The sequence below is a fragment of the Ammospiza caudacuta genome, chromosome 1, assembly GCF_027887145.1.
Source record: "Ammospiza caudacuta isolate bAmmCau1 chromosome 1, bAmmCau1.pri, whole genome shotgun sequence".
NCBI lineage: Eukaryota > Metazoa > Chordata > Aves > Passeriformes > Passerellidae > Ammospiza > Ammospiza caudacuta.
The window spans coordinates 44145293-44169839 of record NC_080593.1 but is presented as its reverse complement, the minus strand read 5'-3'; the positions used below and the strand labels follow the sequence as shown (position 1 = coordinate 44169839).

The 24547-nt window shown below is 42.8% G+C and overlaps 1 protein-coding gene across 2 annotated transcripts in view; it reads left to right on the top strand.

Annotated features, from left to right (window-relative positions):
• The first annotated feature begins 766 nt into the window (after positions 1–766).
• CPNE4 (copine 4) overlaps positions 767–24547 on the top strand; it is a 229377-nt gene continuing 205596 nt past the window's right edge. The window contains exon 1 of one of the 2 annotated variants that reach the window (XM_058818056.1): positions 767–897. The gene's annotated coding sequence lies outside the window, so the exon portion shown is untranslated. The remainder of the gene's footprint in view (positions 898–24547) is intronic. The other variant, XM_058817983.1, reaches the window with a different exon arrangement.

Genomic DNA, 24547 nt, shown 5'->3' with positions numbered 1-24547 from the left:
CTGCCATGGGTGGGCAAAGTCAGTCAGTGAATCCTGATATCCCAAGTCCTTGTGCTGTGTTTTAACTGTAAGAACTCTCTTTTTCCTTAGTTGGGGCCATCCTATCCCTTCTCCCGGTTAGGACACTTAGGGAGGCACTGCAGAGCCAGCAAGAGCCCCGATGCCAGGAGAAGCAATGGTCCCACAGCAGCCAGCCAAGCTTGTTTCATTCTTTCAGGCTGACCCTGTTGCTTCCTTACCTTCTGGGCCCCGATGCATTTTCAGTTCTGTGAAACTGAGAATTCCGCCGGCATGTGGAAGTTACAGCCCGAACTTACCACAGTGTTTAACTCACTGGAACCACTGGTTGGGGTTAAACACTGGCGGCCCCTCAGCAGTACAAGCAAACTGCATCGGGTGTGCTGAAGGGGCTCTCCGCAGGGAGGGCAGAGAGGGCCGAGCGTGCCCAGCTCCTGTCGGTGCCCGCCGCTCCCTTCAGGGAGGTCAGAGAGGCGCGGGGGAGCCCCGGAGAGTGCCCGGCTCCTGTCGGTGCCCGCCGCTCCCCTCAGGGAGGGCAGAGAGGGCAGAGAGGCGCGCGGGAGCCCCGGAGGGCACCCAGTGTCCAGCGCCCGTCGGTGCCCGCCGCTCCCCGCAGGGGGCGCTGCCGGGTTCGGCGCCTCCGGCGCGGCCGGGCCCGGGGCGGCTCCGCGCGGGGGCAGCGCCGGGCGCGTCCCGCCCTCCCGCCTCCTCCCCGCGTCCCCTCCCCTCGGCCGCGCTGGTGGAGCCGCCGGGCGCCCTCGCTCCTCTTCACATGGGGCTTGTCCTGCCGGCGGGACGGCGCTCCTGCTCTTCCGCCGACCGCTGACAGGGACCCGGCGCGGGAGAAGGGGGCTCGTCGCCGCTGCCGCCGGCGGGCAGGTAGGAGCGGGCGGGCGGCGCACCTGAGGGGACTCGGGGAGCGGGCGGCGGCGGGACGGGCGCGCCGGGCTCTGTCGCCCCGGCCGGCGGTGCGGGAACGGAGGGAGCGCACGTGGAGGGAGCGCCTCGCATCCCGCCCGCCTCCCTCCGACCCTCGGTGCCGCCGCTCCGGCAGGGTCTTCCCTGCGCGGTTTCGGGATGCTCGGGGAATCCCCGCCGGTCACTTGCGGGCGCATCGCGGGGGGATTCTCTTCCCGGCTGCCGCGGGGAGCGGCGCAACTTCAGGGAGGAACCCGGGCGGGGACGCTGATCTTCCCCGTTCGCCCGAAGGGGATGGTGTTTGATTAAAGAGCCGCGGATCTCCCTCTGTCTGTTCCATCTTTTGCCTGTCAGGAGAACAGGTCCGTTATTTGTGAAATGATTCTATGTCAGTTCAGGTGTTGTTACTTTTTTTCCTGTACCCTACCAAATGCAGTTGGTAGATTAAAACATAGGACGAATTCCTTATGCCGATAAAGTGAGCGCTATGGGTTTGCCGAGTTCATATACTCTGATGTTCTCATAGCTCAAAATAAACCTTTTCATTAAAAAGGAGAAAACCGGAATCAGTTCTCAGAGCTTTTGATTGATTAGAGCTCCCTCGTGGTAATCAGCGGGGAGTTTTGCCTGATTAAGAGCTGTAAAATTGTCCTGAGGTTTGTTACACAACTGGCTGTAGTTGTGCAGTACGGGCTCAGTTAGATAACTTTGCAACTGGATCTCATTTTCACCGGTCCAGCTGAAGTACTTTCAAGTCAAATTCTTTTCATTTCTCTACTTGAAGCCCTCTCCGCTTGACGTGTACAAGGTAGGGGGAGGACTCTTTTTACCTGCCTTAAAGAAGAGTAAACGTGTTGGGGAAACAGGGAAGCTGGTGACATCCTTTGGAGTGACAGCGATTGCAGTTTAGAAATGCTCCATGTATTTTGCTGGCAGTGCCAGGTTAACTGCTTTCATCCTGAACGTGTTTGATTTTGCTTGTGTTGCAGTTGAGCCTCAGATGCTCTATTTAATAAGCAGGGACTCAGCTGTAACAGAAGGTGTACAGACATGCATGTTATCATAGTCCCTCCAGCAAAGAGCATGCTTTCTGGTGTGATTATGCACAAATGTTACAGAAAACAGAGCATTGCTCCCAGAATAGCTTGGAGGTTTCAATTTCCACACATGTGAGCTGACTATTCAGTTACTGCTGTTCTGTTTTTTTTCTATGCTGCCGAAATACCTGACAGTAAGCAGTTTACAGAATCCAGTCACTTGGTTGTGGAACTTTTCTTCTTGCTGCAGCTGCAAGAGTTTATGTGAAATTGCTTTTTTTTAAGGTAGGAAAGTAGGTAGAATAAAATGGAAACTTTCTTGCCCTTCAAGTAGCAGCAACACAGGACCAAACTTGGGGAGGGTGGAACAAACAAAACCCAACATTTTTCTTTGTGTTTGTAACTACTTTCAGATGAGAAAAACTCCTTTGGGATGGTGCTTCTCAAGTTTGTTCTTGGTTCCTTGAAATTTCAGGTGGTGTAGGTCTGATTGATCTAGCTATTCAAATGAGGAAAAGGTACTGTATTGTGGTCTGTGGAGTTCAAATGCACGTTACTGGAAAGCTTCGAATAGCCTTGAAATAGTCTCTAGGAGAGCAGGTGTATTTGCTATGTTTGGGACAATTGCAATTCCATTTAAAAGAATAGGGAGTGTTTCTGAAACAGGGAATAACTGTTGGCTTTGGTTTTCAGTACTGGTGTTCCCAAACTGAGACCACAATCCAGTATGAATCCTTTGCATGCAAATTCAATGTCTGCAGATACATGTGTTGGTATTGCTAACCTCATTGGAGGTTGGATACCTAATGTCTTTAAGGACAAATCAATGGGAAAAACTCAGGGGTGAGATGAACAGCTTTCCAGAGCTAGGGCAATGGAAAACAAATAGTGTATCACTGAAGTTAAAAGTATTCAAGAAAGCTGTTAATAACATTCAAAAGGAGATCCTTAATATGCATGTGAAGAGCATTATCAGTTTGTGGAGCTCAGTAGCCAGCAGGCAGCTGAGCTATCATGCTTAACTGTCCATCTCCTAATCCTTGGGTAGAGATTTTTCTAAACCAGGCTGCTTAAATGTACCCCAGTTTGAAGCATTGAAATAAGGTGAATTATGGTGAACTCTTTCAGCTCAAGAGATTGGATATTTGCAACTTGAACAGAAAAACTATCTTCTTAACAGTGTGCCAAAGCCTGGAGATCTCCCTGCACAGCGAATCTAATGGGATGCACATTGTGGTGTTGTGTGCTCAGTGCTGGTTTAAAGGAGATTTTTCTGTGGCAGCTATCACTTATATATCACAATTGTTGATTTGCCTTCACGAGGTGGGCTAAAAAGTGCCATGGATATGTAGAGATTAAGTGCCTTGCTGAGTTTGAAAGAGCAAAACATTGAGGCCAGACTGAAAAAGGTCTAGACTGGCAGTTTGATCTGGCTTGTCTGCCTTGTTTGCTATAGGTTGTTTGAGCAGCTCTTTCTAGGTATTGCATTCAGTGGTTGGCCGACAGCATTCAAAGTCTGATTTGTTTTTCTATTACATTCCTTTCTATCTCTTTGCATGCACATGGTATCTGGTAGTTTATCATGCTGTCATAGCTTCCCTTTTCCTGGGTTTATTATTTTGATGGTTTAAAATCCTCTATTAGACTCCATGCCAAAACAAGGCTCTGTTAATGGATAGTTGGAGTGGTGAAATTTGAATGTGAGATAGCCAGTGGTCAGCACTATGGTTCTTGTGCAGCCATCAGTCAGCAACTCTTCGCATAAATACCAATCTAAAATTTAATATCATCCGCCGTAGGGAATCCCATTGGAAAGGTGACTTTAGGTAAGCAGGAGGTTCTGACTGGAGGATGAAGGATACATGCCTACGAATAGCTGTGCCAAGGCTGATGTGAAAATGGTAACTTGGGGTTGAAGCATTTGTACATTTTTGTGACTCAAAAGTGTAAGTCCATTTTTACTTATAAAAACTGCAGTGTAAAACTTTAGGGTGCCTAAGTATTTTCAGTCTTTTTGCAAGATGCCTGACAGCAAAACCTGCAAAGTAGCCTGGTCTGAGGAGTTGTGCTTTTGTCTGCCCTTGGAACTGAAGTGTTCTTTGCTGGTGCAGTTGCCAAGATGCTAGTTGTTGGTAGAGAGAGGTTTTTATTCAGTTTATATTCACATTTCAGTCGCTAAAGACCCTCATGTTGTCTCCCATTAATCAGCCAACTGTAGTTGCTGTCTTTAAGAAAATGAAGTTGTGATAATTTGCTCCTGCTTGCCCTTTTATGCTGCAAATGCTACACAGCTGTGAAGTTGCTGTCTAGCTTTGACTCAGGATGCATTCTTCCTTCCAAGTGGTGTGCAGTCCTCAAACAGCCTGGATTCTCAGAGAAAGGTAGGTCTGAGAGTGGCATTTGTGACCTAGAAAAAAGCTACACAGAGATAAGGGGAGCTACATGCATGCTTGAAAAGTAGCACATGCCCAAGTGTTTTGGTGAATAAGCTGGAATGCTTTGCTGAATCACAGCTGTGAGGGTGCAGAAATACTAAACCTCTAGCGTCTGCTGTGGCTGAGTGCAGGGCTTGGAGTGAATTTCAGGGCAGGTGCTTGGATACCATCCGGACAGCAAAAATTAACCAGGAATGGAAATGTTACATTGCAAGTCCCTTTACTGGGAAATTTTACCAGTACTTTTCCCTTTTTCTCTGGTACTCAAACGCCGAGTGAAAACTGATGCAGTAAAAACCCAATTCCCACTGATTTCCTTAAGAAAATGATTATGCGAAGGGTGTGCCTAAGCAAACTGCTTTGGCAGCTCCACCTGCAGCCTGCAGAAACGGTGGGATTTGCCCAGTGATGACGTTTCTGTGTCAGTCCCTGTTAACTGATTCCATACGCGGGACCAGCGCTAAGTGTGGAACTCCGGTACCGACCCGGTCTTGGTCCCATTAACCCACCCGCGACCTCCGCGGGCGGCGGCGATGCTGCGGGCATCCCCCGGGAGCGGGGCCGGGCGCTCCCGGCGCTCCCATCCCGGCGAGCGGGACGGAGCCACCGGGGGGCGCCCGAGGACCGGCGGAGCTCGAGGGGATCCCGGCGCGTCCCGAGGCACCCGGGATGCCGGAGGGTGTGCGGGGCGGAACGCTCGTCCCGGGACAGCCGGGATGCCGGAGGGTGTGCGGGGCGGAACGCTCGTCCCGGGACAACCGGGATGCCGGAGGGTGTGCGGGAGGGACCCGCGTACCGAGCCACGGGGATACCGGAGGGTGTGCGGGGCGGAACGCTCATCCCAGGACAACCGGGATGCCGGAGGGTGTGCGGGGCGGAACGCTCATCCCGGGACAACCGGGATGCCGGAGGGTGTGCGGGAGGGACCCGCATCCCGAGGCACCCGGGATACCGGAGGGTGTGCGGGGCGGGACCCGCATCCCGAGGCACCCGGGATGCCGGAGGGTGTGCGGGGCGGGACCCGCATCCCGAGGCACCCGGGATGCCGGAGGGTGTGCGGGAGGGACGCGCATCCCGAGGCACCTCTTCCCTCCCCTGGTGAGGGGCATCCTCTCCGCGGGATGCGCATCCCGAGCCGCTTGTTCCGCTCCCCTGTTCTTTCCTTGTGAGCCTCGTTATGTATAGGAGCTGGTCAGGGCAGAAGGAGATTCCTCTCCTAACTTATCTCGCTGCCCTCCCCCCCCCCCCCGCCCCCCCTTCCTTTCCTCTTTGCCAGCCCAGGCTCTCCAAAGCTGGAAATGAAATCTCTGCCAGCTTCTTTGGTAGCCTGACTGAAGGCAGTGCAAGAAGCACCTCGGGATGGGGCACTAGGAAGATTCTTGGCTAGACCAACCTTTTAGGGCTAAAGCAGTGATTCCCATCAGTGTGACTTTGATTTCTCATTTCTTGTCAATATTATGTGATTGACACAGGGAGAATACCCACGGCGTTATTTGCTAGTGACTGCAAAGTGGCTCAGCAAAGCCTGTAGTCAGGGGCTGTTACAGAGAGGTGGAGTAGTACTGGGCAAGATTCCCTTTAGCTAAAGAAGAGACAAATGGAAAGCATGTGAGCCCTAAGTAAGAAAAGTTTGTGTAAAAGACTGAGCTGGGGAGCTGCTAGGGCAATGAATCCATGATTTTCTAATCTACTGCCTTCCATAATTTCCTCCTGTGAATTGATCACTAAAATTTACTCGGATTGTCATTCATCAGGCAGCAAGGTAGACATTCACTGTGTACCTGGAGAGGGCAAGGCACCCTTCTCACAGGTGGGAAAAGCCAATAATCTGCCTGTGGGTCGCAGCTCAGACAGGGGCAGTCCCAGAATTAATTTCTGACTCTTTTTTAACTGTTTACTTGAGAAAATTTCTCCTTTTGCATTATGTTGTCCAGAGCCTTCAGGCAAGATTGTTGTCTTTAGTAATGCTTGCCACTCTGGCTCAGCATAATGTGAAGGACTGGGATTGCTAATGTTAGTTGCCATCTAGAAGAACTCTGCCAAAATCAACTGAATATCGTGAAAAATGCAGAAGTGGCTTGTTGAATTAAAAATATCTTGTACAATATCTGCAGTAAGGTAATAAGTGTATCATTATGTGAGGACTGTGACTGGCACTTTGAAGTCATTGCCAGTAAAATCCTCAGAAATGTGGACAACTGAATAACATGCAGCTAACAGTGTGCTAAGTAATGTAGACAGCTGTTTCTTATTAGGTTTTACACTAATTGCTGCTGTTGTTACCATTGCATTTGTGAGTTGATAGAGTTTCACATCATTTGTATGCTCCTGGTGCAAATGGTGCCCTGGTACATCATGTGTTGATAAAAGCAGATGCTTTTACTTGGCTTTTAATTTGTGGTGCAAGTTTTATGGGATCATTAGAGTTCACTGAAAAAGATAGAAAATGACTTGGGGATCTTGCTAGACATTTGGCCAGGCAGACTCATCTTTGTATAGTGATCAAAGAAAGGAGGAAGAAAAGAAAATCTGTGAAAATCCATGAAATTATTTATTTGGAATGAGTGTGTAGATGTAGGAGAAGAGTGAGGGAAGGGAAAATAGAAAATTGGAGTAGCCTGCCTGTCAGAATGTTTTTAGTAGGGTCCAGTCCTCTGTAGGGTTTGCAGGCAGCTTGTAACTGCTTGGGGATGTTCTTTTTAAACTCACAGAAAGCTTTCAGTTTTAAGTTTGCATTAAAGATCTGGGCTGAGGCCAGCTTTACTTGTGTGGAGAAGACTGAAAAAAAAATGCTGTACTAAAGCTTAATTAAAATTTTTTTGTGTGTATGTGATTTTGGAGATGTACAAAATACAATGTCAGCTCTTTATGTTGGGGATGGCAGTATATGCTAGAGGTGGCCACAGTGAAGTTAAGAAAGATCAAGCAGAAACCATTAAGGCATCTGTAATTTTCTCTGAAGTTAGGAAAAGTCCATTTGGCCCTTCATCTAATTTAAGTGGCACCTGACTATCTGTAATTTTGATTTTGCTTGTCTTTGTGACATAAGCAGTCATGCTAACTTCGCTATAGATTCCAAATAAATATTGCTGTTAGTTTTGGTTTTATATCTTAAAGGATCATATGCAGCTTCTAGGGAAAATGACAGTATCAATCTTTCCTTTTCCTATCCATCAAAGTCTTGTCTTCTGTAAAAAAAAAAAAAAAAGGGTTAGGACTGCAGAGTAGTCAGAAATGAAGAAATTGGTGAACTGTGTTAGAAAGTCACTTTTTAGTCACAAAATCAGATACTCTGTGTCTCTATCAAGGACTGGGAGATGAGGCAGAAAAAATGTTCATTATATGCAGGTTGTAACTGCAGTTTGAAATGTCAGAACAGTTTATAATTAGAAACAGGAGACTAAAACTTCATCTCTCAACAGAGATTTGTAATAAATGGCTGATTTAAAATAAGGTATACACAAAAAAGCATGAAAATATTTAAATGTTTTTATGAGATTATCCCTTATATTGAATTAAATATTGTGTTGCTTCTGTACTTATTTTAGGTGCAAATAATGATATGAAAGTGACTGATTGTACAAGAAACTATTTTTTGTGTGAGTTGAATTTTAATAGTCCTATTTATGAATTATGTTCAACTGTGGACTCAAGGAAGAGATACCTGAATAAGCTGATGCAATGTTTCCCCATCAACTCAAAACAGTTTGCAATAAAAACTGCAACATTAAATAAAATAGATTGCAAGGATAAGTTAATTGGAAAAGTACTCTTCAGGTGATTAATTCTTAAATGTTTTCCATGGACTAGTAAGGGAAATATTTCAGTTTTTGCACTCAAAGCTAAAATATTTGGTTCATGGCGTCTTATTAAGTATGAACTTTCTGATTTCATCAGTGCATTCATAGCCATAGACTTTTTTGAACTTTTCAGTGAATTTGGTTGGCAGTGTGGATTCTGTTAGATGGAGCTCTTGTGAACCACCCCTGTGGGGAGAAGCTAATGCATTTAGCTGTAATGTTCCCTTGGCCACTTTGTGAACAAAGTGAACAAAGAGTGTGTGCACAAAGAGACCATGAAAACAAGATGCACGTAATTTTTAAACTGTTATTTACCAACTGAGAAGTGTGGTAGGTGACTAGCAACCAGGCAAAGCACTGACATACCATTCTGAGACGCCTGCTTCACAACCTCAGAGGACAGCTGAGGCTGGAAGGCACCTCTGGAAGTCATTTGGTCCAATTCCCTTTTCAAGCATGGCCACTTGAGCCAGTCACCCAGAACTGTGTCTAGGTGGTTTCTGAATTTCCCCAGGGAGGGAAACTGCCACTTCCCTGGGCAGCTTGTGCCAGTGCTTGGTCACCCTCACAGTGCAAAAGGCGTTTCCTGCTCCTCAGAAGGTTGTGTTTCACTGTGTTTTATGTAGTGCCTGTCACATCTGGTCTAGTCACTGGGCATGACTGGAAAAAGGCCAGCTGCATGCTCTGTGTGCCCTCTCTTCAAATATTTGTATATGTTAGTAATTTTCCCCTGAGCCTTCTGTTCTCAAGGCTGAACAGTCCTAGTTCTCCTTCCTCTCATGTGAAGTGCTCCCATCCCTTCATTATTCTTGTGGCCCTTTGCTGGTCTCTCTCCAGTATGTCCACATTGTTATTTCACTGAGGAACCCAGATCTCCAGGTGTGGCCACACTCATCCAGACCATTGCTGGCCTGGCAGTCATCGGTATTGGGGAAAGTTCACTTCTATTGTGCTTGGATGGACTGATTCCCAGTATTGCTGGGGTTTTTCCACAGCTTTTTGTGGGTCATTTTTGGTTTTGGTTGGGGTTTTTTTTCCGTTTTACTTTGGTTTTTGTTTTGTTTTGGGTTTTTTTTGACTCCTTGAACTGTTAACAGTCTAGGTTCTTTCAAGGATCTTCTGTCTAGCTGCAGATTTACCATTCCTGTCTGTCATGGCTCCCGTCTGAGTATTGTTGCACAGCTTTCTTGCAAGCTGGCAGTTTCCTCAGAAGTTTCATTCAAGGTTATGCAGTTTTGCTGTGTCAAAACTAGGCCTTGAATCACAGATAGCTGAACCCCTAGGAGGAGGATTCACACAAAGCTGAGGTGTGAATTCAGTATGAGCTATGCTGTGCCAATTCCCTTAGGAGGACATACAGTGAATAGTAGCTGCAAGGTTATTTGAACTACTTTCAAAATAACTGGAGAAACTTTGTAACTTAAGCCTTCTCTGTGCTGCACTTTTACCTGTCAGTGTGATTTTGTATGTGTTTCTGACACTAATGTGGTTTGTAATTGGCTCCTTGCCTGATCCTTGACAGAGACAAGTGGTGCTGATATGGATTGCCTATGGCCAGGAAAACTCTTTTATTTTTCTGCCAGGAAAGGTTTATGTTCAATATCAGGAAAAATTTCTTCAATGAAGAGGTTGTTAAACTCTGGAACAGACTGCCCAGGGAACTGGTGGTGCCACCACTCCTGGAAGTATTTAAAAGATTCACAGATATGTCACTTAAGGGCATGGTTTAGTGGTGAACTTGGTAGTGTTAGATTAACTGTTGGACTCAATGGTCTTAAAGGTCTTTTTCAACATAGGTTATTCTATAATTCTATAAAAAGAGGGCACAAAAACTATCAAAAGGAAGAAATAGAAGAAGGTGAAGCTCAAGATGTTGACAGGAGTTGTAAAGGAGCAATGGACTGAGGGTGAGAATCAGGACATATGCCTGCTATGTGTTATGCAGGAAAGGCTGGTAAAATTAGAAGGAAGTTAAAAATAAAAATAAGTTTTATGAAGAGACAAGATACTTTTAGTATTTCTCAAGGGATAGAAGGATCAAATATTACAAGTGTGTTTTAAAGAAAAAACAGCTAGTAAAGTTCTCACTTTCTTAAAATGCATAGCAAAACTTATATTGCATTCACTGGTGCTAGAATTATTTCTGTCCTGAATGTCAGAAAAGGAAGTGAATACCAGGAAAGGAACTAAATGTTTTCTTGTATTTGCAAGCATTCAGACTTGGAATTTCTGTTATCTGCAGTGGAAAATCAGGTCAAACACTGGGAAAAACTTTCTCATTGGAACAGTAGTGCAGCAGAAAAAAAATCTGAAATAATTGAAATTTCATTTGCTTGAAGGTTTGAAGAGCAGAGAGTGTCTGCTGTGAAGTTTTCAGATACAGTTAATTCAGTTTTGGGGACAAATGGTATTTCAGCCACATCCTTTATGATTTTATGAAATCTTCCAGAAGTAGGCTTTCAGATTTGTTTGATCCTTTCTATGCCAGAGGCGTAGCTTTCTTAAATTGTTAATATCTATGCAGTACATGAAGGAAGTCAACATGTTTCTGGCAGAAAATCACAAGAGTTAAAAAACTGTGAAAATAATGGGGTTTGTTTTGATGTAGGTTTTTTCCTTGAACTAAGAGTTCTGGTAGTGTGCAGCTGGTAATGGTCCTATTTTGCAAACTGGCTGTTTATTAACACTTTTTTGGTGTATTTGCTGTTTCAATTTAGATATTTGACTGCTTGAAGTGACTTCTATGACATACTAGTCAAGTGCTAGTTTGACACCTTGGAAAAGTGTCAGCCACCCCTCTTGCTGCTGGAAATTTGTAAAATGTGATGTGAATGACTTCCCACTGCTCTTTATGAAGAGGGACAGACGCTGTGGTGGCTTCCTCAAAGAGATGCCACTTCAAGATTCAGACATGGGACATAAGCATTCATCAGGTGTTATCAAAGTGACTGGCACATCAGTCATCCTCCACTTTCTGCTCTGTTCAGGATTATTTTATGCACTGGAGTGGTGGTGGTTGTATGTGGTGGTGGTTTTGTGATTTGTTGTTTGATTTTGGTTGTGACTTGGTTGCTTTTTTGTGAAGTTTGAGAGCAGTTAAATTGAAGAAGTCTTTACAGGATGATTTCTGCTAGTTTTGTTTTTCAAAGCAATCAATTCAATGACAAGACTGTATGCATGCTAAAATTCTCTTTCATTCGGATGTGATGCTGAAGAATGACTTTTCCCCATCCATGATCTTTACTTCCTGTAAACAAAAATTTGTAGCAAAACAAAAATTTGCAGGGATTCTTGTATCCAGTTAAAATTTCTTACAGCATTGTTCTTTCCAGGTGTTTCCCTAATTAAGGGTTGAATTTGTCACCTAAGTAAATGGATTGGGTTGGTTTGTTTAAAAATAGTCAGAATATCAGATACAATTTGTTTTGAAGTTCTCTAAAACCTCTTTTGAAGCAACATCTTTTAAACTTTTTGGAGTTAACGGCTCAAAGAAGTGTGCTTGAAGGCAAGCAGTGACTCTCAGAAGGGCTGACTGGAGAAGATTAAAAAATAAGCTATTCTAATCTGCAATGGATATGGATTTGCTTTGAACCAATGTTTAACTGGTGCTCACAGAAACTAGTTTCATTGTGAAGATGTTTGTTTCCTGCCTTAAACAAATCTTTAATTCCTGCACCTTGATACTCATGATGTTAATGCATTGATTTGCTTTCCTGTCCCATCCTTCTTTTACTGGAATAAATCTGTTCCTGACAGTTTCCTTTCATAAACACTACCTACATGGCATTTAGAGGGTCTAAACCTGGTTTGTACTGTGTAAGTTTAAGATGAAGCATGACTTTTACAAGTGAAGCCAAATAAAGATATTCTGTAGGAATTTAGGATGATAATGTGCATAAAGCAAAGTTTTGCATGACTTGAATTTTACTACCTTCCTTTCTATAATTGCTTTTACTGTGGGCAGTTAGTCTGTAATCATTCTCCAAAGTGAGTACCCAGAGTTAATTTCCTTACTTGCACTTATGACTTGGTGGTGTTTTATTATGGAATAGTTATGTTTAACCACCCAATTAGCAGGTGAATAATTCTTTCATGCTGTTGCATCCATTTCTCTATGACCATCCATTGTCTGATGTGAATTTTTTCAAAGAGTGCTGTTTTTAACTGTGACTGGAGGCTAAGCTGGGGTTGAATGGAATAGCAAAGAGAGAAGGTTGAGGATTTGATCAATTTGAAATGGTCCATTTCTCCTGCAGTTCAAGACAATTAGGGAAGATGGATGCAGCAAGTGACTTGCAGTGTAACTGATCTCCTTAAATTCACTGACAAAATATGAGCTGCGCTCCAGAGATTTTCACAGATTACCAGTGTGTAGGTTTCCAGCAGAACACAGGAGTTCTGTAGAAGTGGCAGTGACCAGTGGTAACTGAAAGATATGGGAAAACAAAGGAGAGAGAATCCCTAACGTTTTTCATGCAGCTGTTGCCAAGAAACCCCAGTTGAGCATAACCTGTTATTGATTGTGGTTTCCTTGGCTTAGTGAAGATATATACATTAGACCACAAATTCAGTTTCTCTAAAGTGGCTCTCATGTGACCTATCCCTGGCTCTGTTAGTGAAGAATTTTTGTAATCTGGATTTTGTGTTGGGGTTTTTTTATTTGTTTGTGTTTGTTTGTTTTAAATTGATTATGGACGCTGTAAGCAGATGGAGAACACCCAGTGGACTTGCAGGTAGAGAATAAGGTAGAAGGTCATGTCACTTGTGTTGAAGTGAAGGAAAAATTAGTATGCAGCTAAAAGCTTATGAATGAGCCAGTGATGGGTGGTAAATGCTCCTATTAGCCATTTGTTAGGAGGAAAACACAGAAGATGACCTCTGTGGAAGAGGTAATGCATTAGCTGTCAGTGTAAAATGTCTTGTGAGCCCTGTAAAGAGTGAGGCAGTCACATTTGGTTTGCTTTGTTTGTCACCTGCCATGGAGAGTGGCTTGCCAGGATTCCTCTGCAGAGGAAACATTGTGTGAGCAGCAGAAACTTTGGAGCAGAGGAACTGAAAGTTGTTGATAATTTTTGGTTGATAAGGGTGGGGATGGATGGAGCAGCTGAGCATTTTGCAGGAATTCCTGCTGGAATTGTCTGTTAATCCCTACTTGCCTGTACAGCTGGGCTTACAGATGATGAACACCTGAAAGGGCCCCTTGTGACAGCTCCCATTGTGAAATCACTTGTGTTACCAGGGTGTGATTCATGAGAGCTCATGTCATCCCTTTCCTGGTGAATGATCTCTGGTTCTCTTTAAGTGGTGTGGGTCAATGCTTGGAGCTGTGTGAGGCTCTGGTGACAAGGAAGGCTGGCCAGGCCTGTTCTAAATAGTTCACTAAATCATATTTGGTGCTTGGAGCATCCATGTATGTTTTCAGAGATGCACTCAGACTTTAAACAGAGAAGATTAAATAAACTTTGAGCATGATTTAGCAGCATAGGTGTCTCCAGCTGTCACTTGGCCCTCTCTCTGTGCTGCGCTAGTCACCACCCACATTTTAAGGGAACACAAAGGAAGGCTGTGGGGCCTCAGAGCACTGATTTGGTGACTTTTCAGAAAGGAGACTATCACAACATTTCCCTATTGCAAATAAGAAGGAAATATGCTTAAAAATCAAACGAAACAATCTCAAGGAAACAATTTGAAGCATCAGCCCCACTCCATGTTTTCATGACAGCTCATGAAGAAGAAATGTTAGGCAAAAATACTAAGAGGGTTTTCTTCATTATTTCTTTCTTGTAGGGTGTGGGGTTTAAGGATTTCATGCATCTGGGATGCTTTGAAAATAGAAAGTGGGACGGGAAACACTATTTCGTAGTATGTTTTTTCCCTCAGGGTTTGTTATTACAGAATTACAGCATTTGCAGAGCCCAGTTTTATGACTTTTCTTGGTTTTTTCCATCATTAAAAATGCTCACAAAGCACAAAACAACACTAAGTTGCGTAGAATATGAAAAAAGAAAGCAAACCAAACAAACTACAGTGACACAGTTTAATATTTTACATTGTTTTGTTATCTTGTTTTCTTGTTAGTGGTGAAAATGATGAAGCAAGTTGTGATCAGTGTCTCAAAATGAAATGTAAACATCTGAAGATGTTCAGATTTTTGGTGTGTTCTATTTAAACAAATTATGTATAAAGATTTTCAACTGAGTATTTTTTCTATTTTATTCAGAGATAAAGATGACAGGCTTTTAGTACTCATTAAATATCTAACTCTTGGTTCTACTCAGCTCTTACTGTTAGGCTTTTCCAAAATAGACTTTAAGGAGTTTATGGTTCTCTTTAACCTTATTGTTAAGATAAAAAACTTTTAAACAACCCCAAACTTGCTTCTAATTACTTCATATTTGTGTAATAACTCTTATTTTTTCTAATTTTAAAATTATCATAGAACCATAAAATAGTTTGGGTTGTAAGGGACCTGAGAGAGAGCCTGGTTCCAACCTCTCTCCATGGAGCATCATCTAGTAGGTCAGATTGCTGAGGTCCCCATCCAGCCCGGCCTTGGACACTTCCAGGGATGGGGCATCCAGAGCTTCTCTGGATAACCTGTTCCAGTGCCTCACCACCCTCACAGCAGAGAATTTCTTTCTAATATCTGAAAAAGCAGAGATTTAGGTTAAAAACCTGTTCCTCTTGTCCTACCACTCTCTGCCCATGTCAAAACTTGCTGTACTGAAAGGCCACAATTAGGTCTCCATGGAGCTTTCTTTTCCTCAGGCTGAACAGCTTGGTTTGTTGAACTTCTTCATGAGGTTCTTCTCATGGGCCCACTTCTCAGGCTGGTCCAGGTCCTTCTGGATGGCATCCCATCCTTTTCTTGCTCTGCATCAACTGCACTGCTCTGCTTGGTGTCATCTCCAAACCTGCTGAGGATGCACTCGGTCTTGCTGTTTATGTCACTGATAAAGATGTGATAGGGCTGAGATACCAAGACAGAGCCCTGAGGAGCACCCTTTGCCATCAGCCTCCACTTGGCCTTGGAGCCATTGACCAAAACTCCAGCTGCATCAGTCCAGCAACTTCTTCATCCAAAATATAGTCCATACTTCAAACCCATGTTTCTCCAGTTTGGAGATGAGGATATCATTCAAGACTGTGTCAAAAGCTGTGGTATTTTCTGGGGTCTCCCATGGCAGGAAGGAGTGAATCTGACTCCATGTTCTTAGAAGGCTAATTTATTATTTTATTATATTATATTAAAGAATACTATACTAAAGCTAAACTAAAGAATAGAGAAAGGATACAGACAGAAAGTTTAACAAGAATGATAATGAAAAATTCATGACTCTCCAGAGCCTTGACACAGCTGGACATGACTGGTCACTAAGTTAAAACAATTCCCATGAAACCAATCAAAAAATGACCAGTTGATAAACAATCTCCAGATCACATTCCAAAGCAGCAAACACAGAAGAAGCAATCAGATAATTATTGTTTTCATTTCTCTCCGAGGTTTCTCAGCTTCCCAGGAGAAGTCGTCCTGGTGAAGGGATTTTTCAGATAATATGACAGTCACAAAAAGCTTTAGAGAAGTCTAGATAGATTACAACAATTGGCCTTCCCTTGTGGACTGTTGCCACCACTTTATCATGGAAGGCCATAGGATTGGTCAGGCATGTTTTGTCCTCAGTAAAGGTGTGCTGGCTGTCTTGGATCACCTCTTTGTCTTGTATGTGCCCTAACATTTCTTCAAGGGGATCTGCTCCTTGATCTTCCCAGGCACAACGGTAGGTTTGCTGGTAGTTTTCATTCTTTCCTTTTTAAAAGCAGGAGTAGTTTCCCTTTTTCCAGTCACCAGGAACTTCACCTGACTGCCATGACTTTTCAGATATGATGGAGAGAGGCTTGGCAACAACATCATCTAGTTCTCCCAGGACTTTGGGATGCATCTCATCAGGCTCTGGGGACTTGTGTCTGTTCAGTTCCATCAAGCCCCAGACCTGCTCTTGGCTTACAGTGGGAGGAACATTGCTACCCCAAACCCAGCCTAGAGGTTCAGGGACTAGAAAGCTATGGGAAGCCTGAATTATACTCCTAAACCATTGACCTGGATTGAAGCAGATGTGCTTTCTGGCTTTCATTTGTCAGGAAACATTTGTCTTTGCTTGCAGGGTCAGGTGAATACAGTATTAGATTTTTAATTGGCCACTGAACCAAGTAACCATAAATGCTTGCTTTTACAATATACAAATTGTATATTGTATACAAATCTTCATCTAACTTGTTAGTTATTTTGAAAGAACAATGATTTACTTTTTTAAAGATTTGGGAAAAATATTTCTGAAGTAGCTTTCATGGCAGCACAACAAATAGGTGGCCTTAAAAGTCAATAGCAAGGATTGCTGGTCCTTAAGTGCATGGGCTAGTGGTTAGAGGACTTTCTGTGGGTAAATTGAAACTTTCCTTTTTCTGTAAAATGTTTGTACTTGGAGCTGGGCCAGAGGACAAGAGAACTGCCTGGATTCCCTGCTCAGCTGGCTGCAGCAAGGAGAAGAGACGCAGTGCCTCTGCTTCAGCCTGGTTTCATGTGCTGCTGGAGTACATCACTGGCAGGGGCACGCTTACTGAGGCAGCATCAGTTAACTGCATTAATAGCACTGGTGTTAGGAACAGAAGTGTTATTCAATTTTTAGTTGAAGGGATTTAGCAAAGTGAGTGGAAATGACGAATAACTTGGTGTGTCAGAGGGACTGAAACTCTGGGTTATTGGGTTGTTTATCTGAATAAACATTTTTGGTAGCTCTTACCCCATCCTATTCAACTTGTTTGGGAACCTCTTGCTATTGTGCAGGGTATTGTCAGCTGTCAAGGGCAGTGGTGACTCTCAGCTTCTTTTGCTCTTGTTCCTGTAGGGTGTTCTGGGAAAGCAAGGCTCAGGTATGAGGTATATCTGGGCAGCAATGCCAGGTGACAAATCTCCCTGTCATGGTCTTGCTTACCTGAGGTGTGCATTTGGGAGCTGCTTTTAACCCCCTGGGAAGGAAGAGCCAATATGAAAGGTTGGAACAGGAAGAAAAGGAAGGGACAATTAAAAAGAAAAACTGCCTTTGAAGTCACGCTTTGAACCAGCCCCCGAATTCCTACAACCATTGCATAAGTGTGGCTCCTCTGTGCTGTGGTGAATGACTCACAAACATTGCTGCTGTGCCTTTTCAAATCTGTGTAAAGAAGGGAAGTAATGCTGCTCCAGCTCTGCTGACTGGGAACTGAGGGCAGCAGGGTTATGGGATTTGTCTGTAAACATACAAGAGACCTGTGGCAGCACCAGAAGAGGGATGTCTGGACTTCCAGCCCAGCACACATGCTGACACAAAATGCTAAAAAACATTTTTCAGTATTTTGTGCATATTGGACAAAAAGAACAGAACGCTTGATCTCAAACTTTTGATTAATTTCTAGTCAAACAAATTGACAGGCAGAAATAGTTGCTTGTGATACATATTGTGCAGATATTCTTTTAGCCTACGCAGGGGCCCTTGTGGAAAAGTTACTGTTTATGGAGAGATTTAGAGCTATTTCTCTTCCATGCACTATTTACTACTTCAACTGAACTAACATCTATTAAACATTCATTCTAAGTACAACACCCTCAAGAGTCAATTTAGGTAAACTGCAATACCTCTTTCTAGGCTAAAAATTGCTCTGTGTAATGTATGTAGAAAAAAATCCATAAAATTATTTTTCCTGTTCCTTTCAGTCTTCATTATATTTTGAGTTTTTTTTTTATGAGGTAGTAGTGAAGGAGGGAGAAAGCTCCTTTGTCAGCTGCATAAAGGGACAGTCAAATCTTTTATGTGTAAGGGGCTTTTGGAATGATGTCTTCAATTTTCTTTTCTTTTGAGTTTTGTATATTATTATGACTGCAAACTTTCACACTCCCATTGTCATAAACAATAGTCTTTAGAGCTTTGGCATTTTCCATCCTGGCAGCCAAATGGATGGCTAGAACAATGCTGAAGACAGTGACTTAAATCATGTTGCAATACACAGTTAGCCTGTGTGGTATTTACTTCAAATATTGTATACTATTTTAAAAGCATTGTGCCTGCAGCAGTGGGTGATGTCTGAGCATTAGCATTGCATTTGATTGCTCTTTGAGAAGACAAGCAGCTGCCTTGGGTTGAAGGTAAGAGAAGAGATGCTGCTGAGCTGAAAGCTTGTGAGGGTAGGAAGGAGGGTGATGCAGGTGAGACGTGCCTGGAGGTGTGGGTGTGGTGGGGAATGGGAGGGATGGAGTCATGGTCTGGGTTGGGTGTGGGTGGAGAGGGGGTTCTGGAGTCTCCTAACCTCACCCTGGTACCTTTATCCCTCTCTCTTAAAATTGGACTTTACTGTTCCTTTGGGTGTTACCAGGTGTAAGGGATAGGTCATTAAGTGGCACACAGAACTGGTGCATGTCAGATTTGTGGAGGTATCAAGGAACGGAACAACAGCCCAGTGAAGTCTGGGAGGATTTTTTTCCTTAGTCTCTACTTTTTCTTTTTTTTTTTTTTTTTTTTTTTTATGAGGGTGTTTTAAAGAGGCAAAACCAAAAATACAATTTTGGGACTTTGTGCAAGGATTCTTTGTTCTTTTAGCTGCAACAGTTGTCTGTTAAAGGTAATATTTACCTGTACTTCAATGAGTCCCTCCCCACCCTCCTCCTAATCAGCTCTTGCCAAGCACAGGAAGGGGATTCAAGTAACCAATACCAGCACCTAAACTTTGGGTCAAGGAGGGCTCTCAACTTACTTTGAGTCAGGCGAGCCAAACTAAGTCTTCCTGCTCATGCTCTGAGCTGCTAACTTGGCTGACTAAACTAACTCCAACGAAAAATCATTGGCTGCAAAAACGTTACGTTTTTGCACTGTTTGAAGTTGATTTCATCTGCAGGTACCTACCAGCACCATGTTTGTGTACAGGTCTGCAAGCAGAACAGATGTGTTGGATTATCCTAGTCTGCTTCAGTCTATATCTGTTAGACTCATTGAACCTGCTTTGCATGGGGAAGTGGGTTTGAATTAGCTCACTGGCTTTGCTGGAAGGAGATCAGGGAGTGCTTTTTATCCTCAGAGCCATAGGGAAGGGACAATGACAGGTAGCACAAGGATGTCTTGGTAGAGCCTGTGATTTTTTGGCCAGTTCATTTATCTTGCATCTATACAGGCCGAAGAGGTTAAAATGTGTAAAAGCTCAAGTTGGTCCTGACTCTGCTAGCAAGTCTGGCTTGATTTATACCTGTTATGACCATGGGAGAGGAATTTTTAAATTTGGTGTCCCAGCAAAGTCTTTTCATTGTAGACAAAGGCACAGTGTTGATTGTTCCACCTCATCTATCTTTGATTATTTTAGAAAGACCTGCTTAATAAGAATCTCCACTTACCAAGTAATGCAGCACTAGCTTGCTATTCTGGGTCCAGCTGAACAAATTTAAAGCTATTTTCAAGCATGCAAATCTATGTAAGAGATTTGTCTCTGTGAAAAACATCCCACAAGCCCAGCCAAGTCCATTTGGCACCATGGCTTGAGAAACTGCTAATTGCTGGTGGGTTTCTCTGTAGTATACTGTCTTTGCTGGATTCTGGCAGTCAAACTGCAGTTTGCAGTTCAAAATGCAGATTTTATTTTATTTGTTACCTGTAGTTTTCTCACATGACGCTTTTGCCATCTTACTTTATGAAATACTCAAATTGAGTATTTTATAGGAGCCCTGGGAGCCCTATTTTCCCAGCTTAAAGTAATTTTTTATCTCCACGGGAATCAGTGGCACAACATTTAATGCCACATAAGAGTATAGCTGTAAAAGGTTTTTCTTTTTATTTTTCCCCTCTTCATCCTCCCTCTTATAAAGTATAAATTAATACTTTACTACATTGTAAAACAGCAGCTATTTGGAATGTTTATTTCAAATGATTTCATAAAATTCCTAGTTGTTTCATAATTTTGTTTTTCTATACATGAAGTATATTATAAAAAAAGTTAAATTACAGCAAGAAGTGAGAATGTTAGGTTAATGGAGCAGGACTTGGGAAACTCAAATTCAGGTTCCCCAACAGAGCTCCAGCTAATCACCCTATCCTGTTGGTGGTTTCTGTTTGAGGCTTTTTTGTTGTTGTCATGTTTTTTTAATCACCCTGATGATTAAAACCCGTGGTGAGGGATAAAACACATCCTTCAAGTGACATGTTGAAAAGATGGTACTTAATTTTGGATCTTCCGTTTTGGAGACCATATATAAGTTTATCACCTGACCTCTCAAGCAAGTGGTGTTTCCCACCCAGTATTGTATGACAGCAATAACTTTAGCCACAGTGAGCAATGATCCAGTCAGTTTTCAGTATGTGTCTGTGAAAGGGTGTTAGTACAAGCAGTGTCTCAGAGACCTTATAGTCTTTTGTGTCATTATATTCATGGATTTTTTTTTTTATCCTAGTGTCCTGGGATGACATCCATTCTATATCTAATTTAGGAGTTTCAGGATTAATTTTTTCCATTCTTCACAGTACCAAATGATGTTCTCCTTCCCCTCCAGAGGGGTGCACAGCCTCTGTATTGCAGAGTCTATTGGGGCCAGGAATGCTGTCTTATATAGTACCACAAATAAACTTCCCAGGATGACTTTTGCACAGCACTCTACCCCATTCTACAGAGTAGTGCAGAGCTGTAAAATCGGCCATATAAGTCAAATCCCTAAGAGGTGCATTATTTTAATACCTCAATTTGCCATGAAAAATTGCCAATGCATATTTCCAGACCTAGTAATTCCTTCAAAAATTGGTTTCTCATTATCTACTTAGCTAAATAGCAATTTTACCCTTTTCCGAATATAAATCATTAAATTAGAATACGTTTAACATTTACCTCTTCCTGCATCCAAATTCCTTGAGGCTCAGGAGACCAGACCATGCCTGATGGAACAGAGCAATTCAGTAACTTGATTAAAAGGACTGGGCTGCTCAACAAATAGGCCCTGCAAAGGTCCTGTGTTGAGGCTTTCCTGCGCCAGCCTTTTAATTTCAGAATGACATTCAATAAGGGCAATAAATTAACTAATCAAAAGGACTTGCATGAGTGGGTTAGAGGTGCCTGAACTTGAACTGAGAAAGCAAGCACATAGATTGAACAGCAAGGATAATGTTCTTGTTCTCCTTTAAAAGGGCTATGTGTGCTGGGATGCCCATCATATCAGCACTTCAGAGGCATCTCTTTTGGAGGGAAACAGGGTCAAAACTGGGAGTTTCTAGGAACTTCCTTCTGCTCTACCATTTTCAAGTATTCACACCAGTATTTTCAGACTCCCCCATTTTCACATCCCCCACTTCACATTTCCAGTTTCTATACAAGATGCGCTGATAATAAGGCTGCAAAGCAATCAGTGCATTTCCAGAGCCAGAAAAAGATCAATTCGAGCATGACCACATTGCCAATCATGTTACTGTGGGAATTAGGAACAATTCTCCCCATTGTTATTCTAGAGGCAGTGCAATTCCATAGTATTAGGAACAGTGCATTAGTAACAACATTTACTGGACTAGTCACATAATATCCCATCATTATCTAGATGTGCCTTAAATGAGATGTGATACCAGACTTGAGCCATTCAAATACTGCCCAGAGCTCAGGAAGGGGTTTTGGACATGCACTGGGCACTCATGTTCCATGCTGACAGAGTCATCAAGGGGCAGCCACTGGTCTTTTGCATCCACCTCTTCTGCTGAACAAGGGAAATAGCAGTCCTGCTGGACCATAGGCCAAAGCAAGAACCAGGGATGAAAGCAGACAGAAATAATTGTGAGGAAACATGGGCATTTTTCCGACTTGGAGGAGTAATTTCTGCCTTTTATTTAGTTGGTTTAGGTTTTTTTTTAATAAATAGCAGAGCCCTACACTTCCTGAGTTACCGTGTTTCACTGCAGGACTGCTGAATTGCCCAGCTCTGCCTGCTGACAGCCAGCACACGTGCTCTCTGCTGCAGCCTCTTGCACAAATGCACAGGGAGCTCCTGGCACCAGCAAATTCCCTCCAATGCACAGCACTGATGAGCCTCCATGTAAGCATCAGTGACCTGAAGCAGAGCTCTGCCTTGTCATTAAAAATTCATCTTGCATGTATTCTGTCTTTTAGAATTAGGCCTTTTAACAGCTCTCCTATCTCCATTTCTGATTCATGAACAGCATCTGACAGGTCTAGGATCCTCACCAAAACTGGCAAACCATAATCTTGAAAATTAAAAACAGCCCTTCCCAAAACTGCTTTTTCTTTTTAAAATACCCACCAGTCATAACATTAATTCAGCTACAACAGTTTGCATACTGTTTGTATTTTACTCACATCCATTAATGTAAAGGAGAATTAAATAATGTACAGGAGAGGCTGGCAAAAACATTCTTTGGACTCCATGCTCTTTTAAACAGCTTTTCCTTACAGATGACAGATTCAGGTCAGGAAAAGTCTTAAATGGGACACTATTGCCACAGATAACACTGTGAACAAGTAGTTAGTGCCCTTCCCCACCCTCACCACAACACACCCTCAAGAAGACCTGATTTAAACACATTTGTTTTCACAATGCTTTGGAAACCTTTAACAGAGGTTCCTTTTGCACTTCTATCTTCCCTGTAGTGTGTGTGTGGCACGGACCTGCAAACAAAATGCTGACTCTCAGGTAGTCACACTTGACTTTCTGTAACCAGCAAAGCAAGAGGAGTGGAGAAGAGTTGTGGAAACCTTTCTGAAGTAAAGCATCCAGAAAACAGGGAGGAAGTAGATACATACATTTACATCTATCCAAAAATCTCTTGGCACTTTAAAACTGGTAGTCGTCTATAGGAGAGATCTGTTTTCCCATCATCTTATCCAATTTTCTCTAGACACAGTAACTTGAGATACAGCCCCTTGGATCTGTTTCTATGGCTGCCAGAGATGAGAAAATTAATCATTGTAGAAGTATTTTTCTGGTTTCTTATAAATCATTGTTACTATATCATCAGATCTTCCTTAGTCTAATACCTAAGCAGTGCCACGTACTGAGCTTTTCATTCAGCTGCTTCATTTTCTCCCAAGAGCTGCAAAAGTCTGGCTTAGCCTGTGAAAAACTGGAGGCGCATTAATGGCGCCAAAATCCAGACATTTTTCCACTAGGGGAGTGCAGTATAACAAATGTAACACTCAACATGCAATGAATGCCCCCCCTCTGTAAAAGGCAGCAACTTGAAGTGCTGATCCAGCTCCCAGCCCTTGCCTTAAGGACAGAATAGGTCACTGTGTACAAGAAGTTTGTTACTCTGCATCAGAATCGCTGAAGTTTAGAAGAGAGCCTATGATTTATTGTTGAGTCAAAGGCCAAACTTTTAAAAACTCAGAAATTATGATGCAACTTAAAATGAGCTCATTTCATCCATAGTAACTACATCTAAAGGTTACATATTCTCCCTATTGAAGTAAACACAGTAAGGCTTGGGCTTATTGGGTATGCTCAGCTGTTCATAATCGTTTTGTAACATTAGTTCAATATTTTCCTTTTTTGATATACTGTGAAGTTGAGATTGTTTTGCCAGGAGATCTTCTACTTGAAAATTTATGGACTCTTTTATGACATATTTCATGTATAGAAAAATGAAATTATGAAAGTATTAGGAATTTTAAGAAATTATTTTAAATAAGCTTTCAGAATTGCTGCTACTTTACAATGTGCTTGCAGTACTTCTTAAGGGGGAAGAAAAAGAACAGAAAAAAAAAAGTAATGACAAACCTTTTACAACTCCACCTCTATGTGGCCTTACATACTGTGCCGCTATTCCTGTTGAGATAAAATCTACTTTTAGCTGGGAAAAATAGAGCTCATGGAGTTCAATTTGAGCATTTTTACAAAGAAAGATAGATGGCAAAAGTGTCATGTGAGAAAACAACAGTTAGAAACTAAAGTCTGCAGTTTGACTGCCAGAATCCAACAAGCATGGTGTAGTGCACAGAGTAGAGAACAGCAAAAAAAATCCTCCAGCGGTTAGTGAGAAGCTAGACAACCAATATTTTATAGACATTTAATTTAGACATTTAAAGACAACAATAGTTTGGGGCTGTCCCTAGCTCTTTAGTTAGTCTTGTCCTTAATTAAAGAAATAAAAGAAAATAGCAGTCACCTGAAGCTGATTGCATCAAGCTTCCACCAGCATCGAGATATTCATCAGTGCACCTTATGCTGTGACCCTAAGAGGAGGTGAGAGGCAGGTACAGGAGCAAAGTACCTTAACTGTAATTTTAACATCCTCTAATAGAAGTTATTTCTTGTTTAACTTGGGAGGACAAGTGT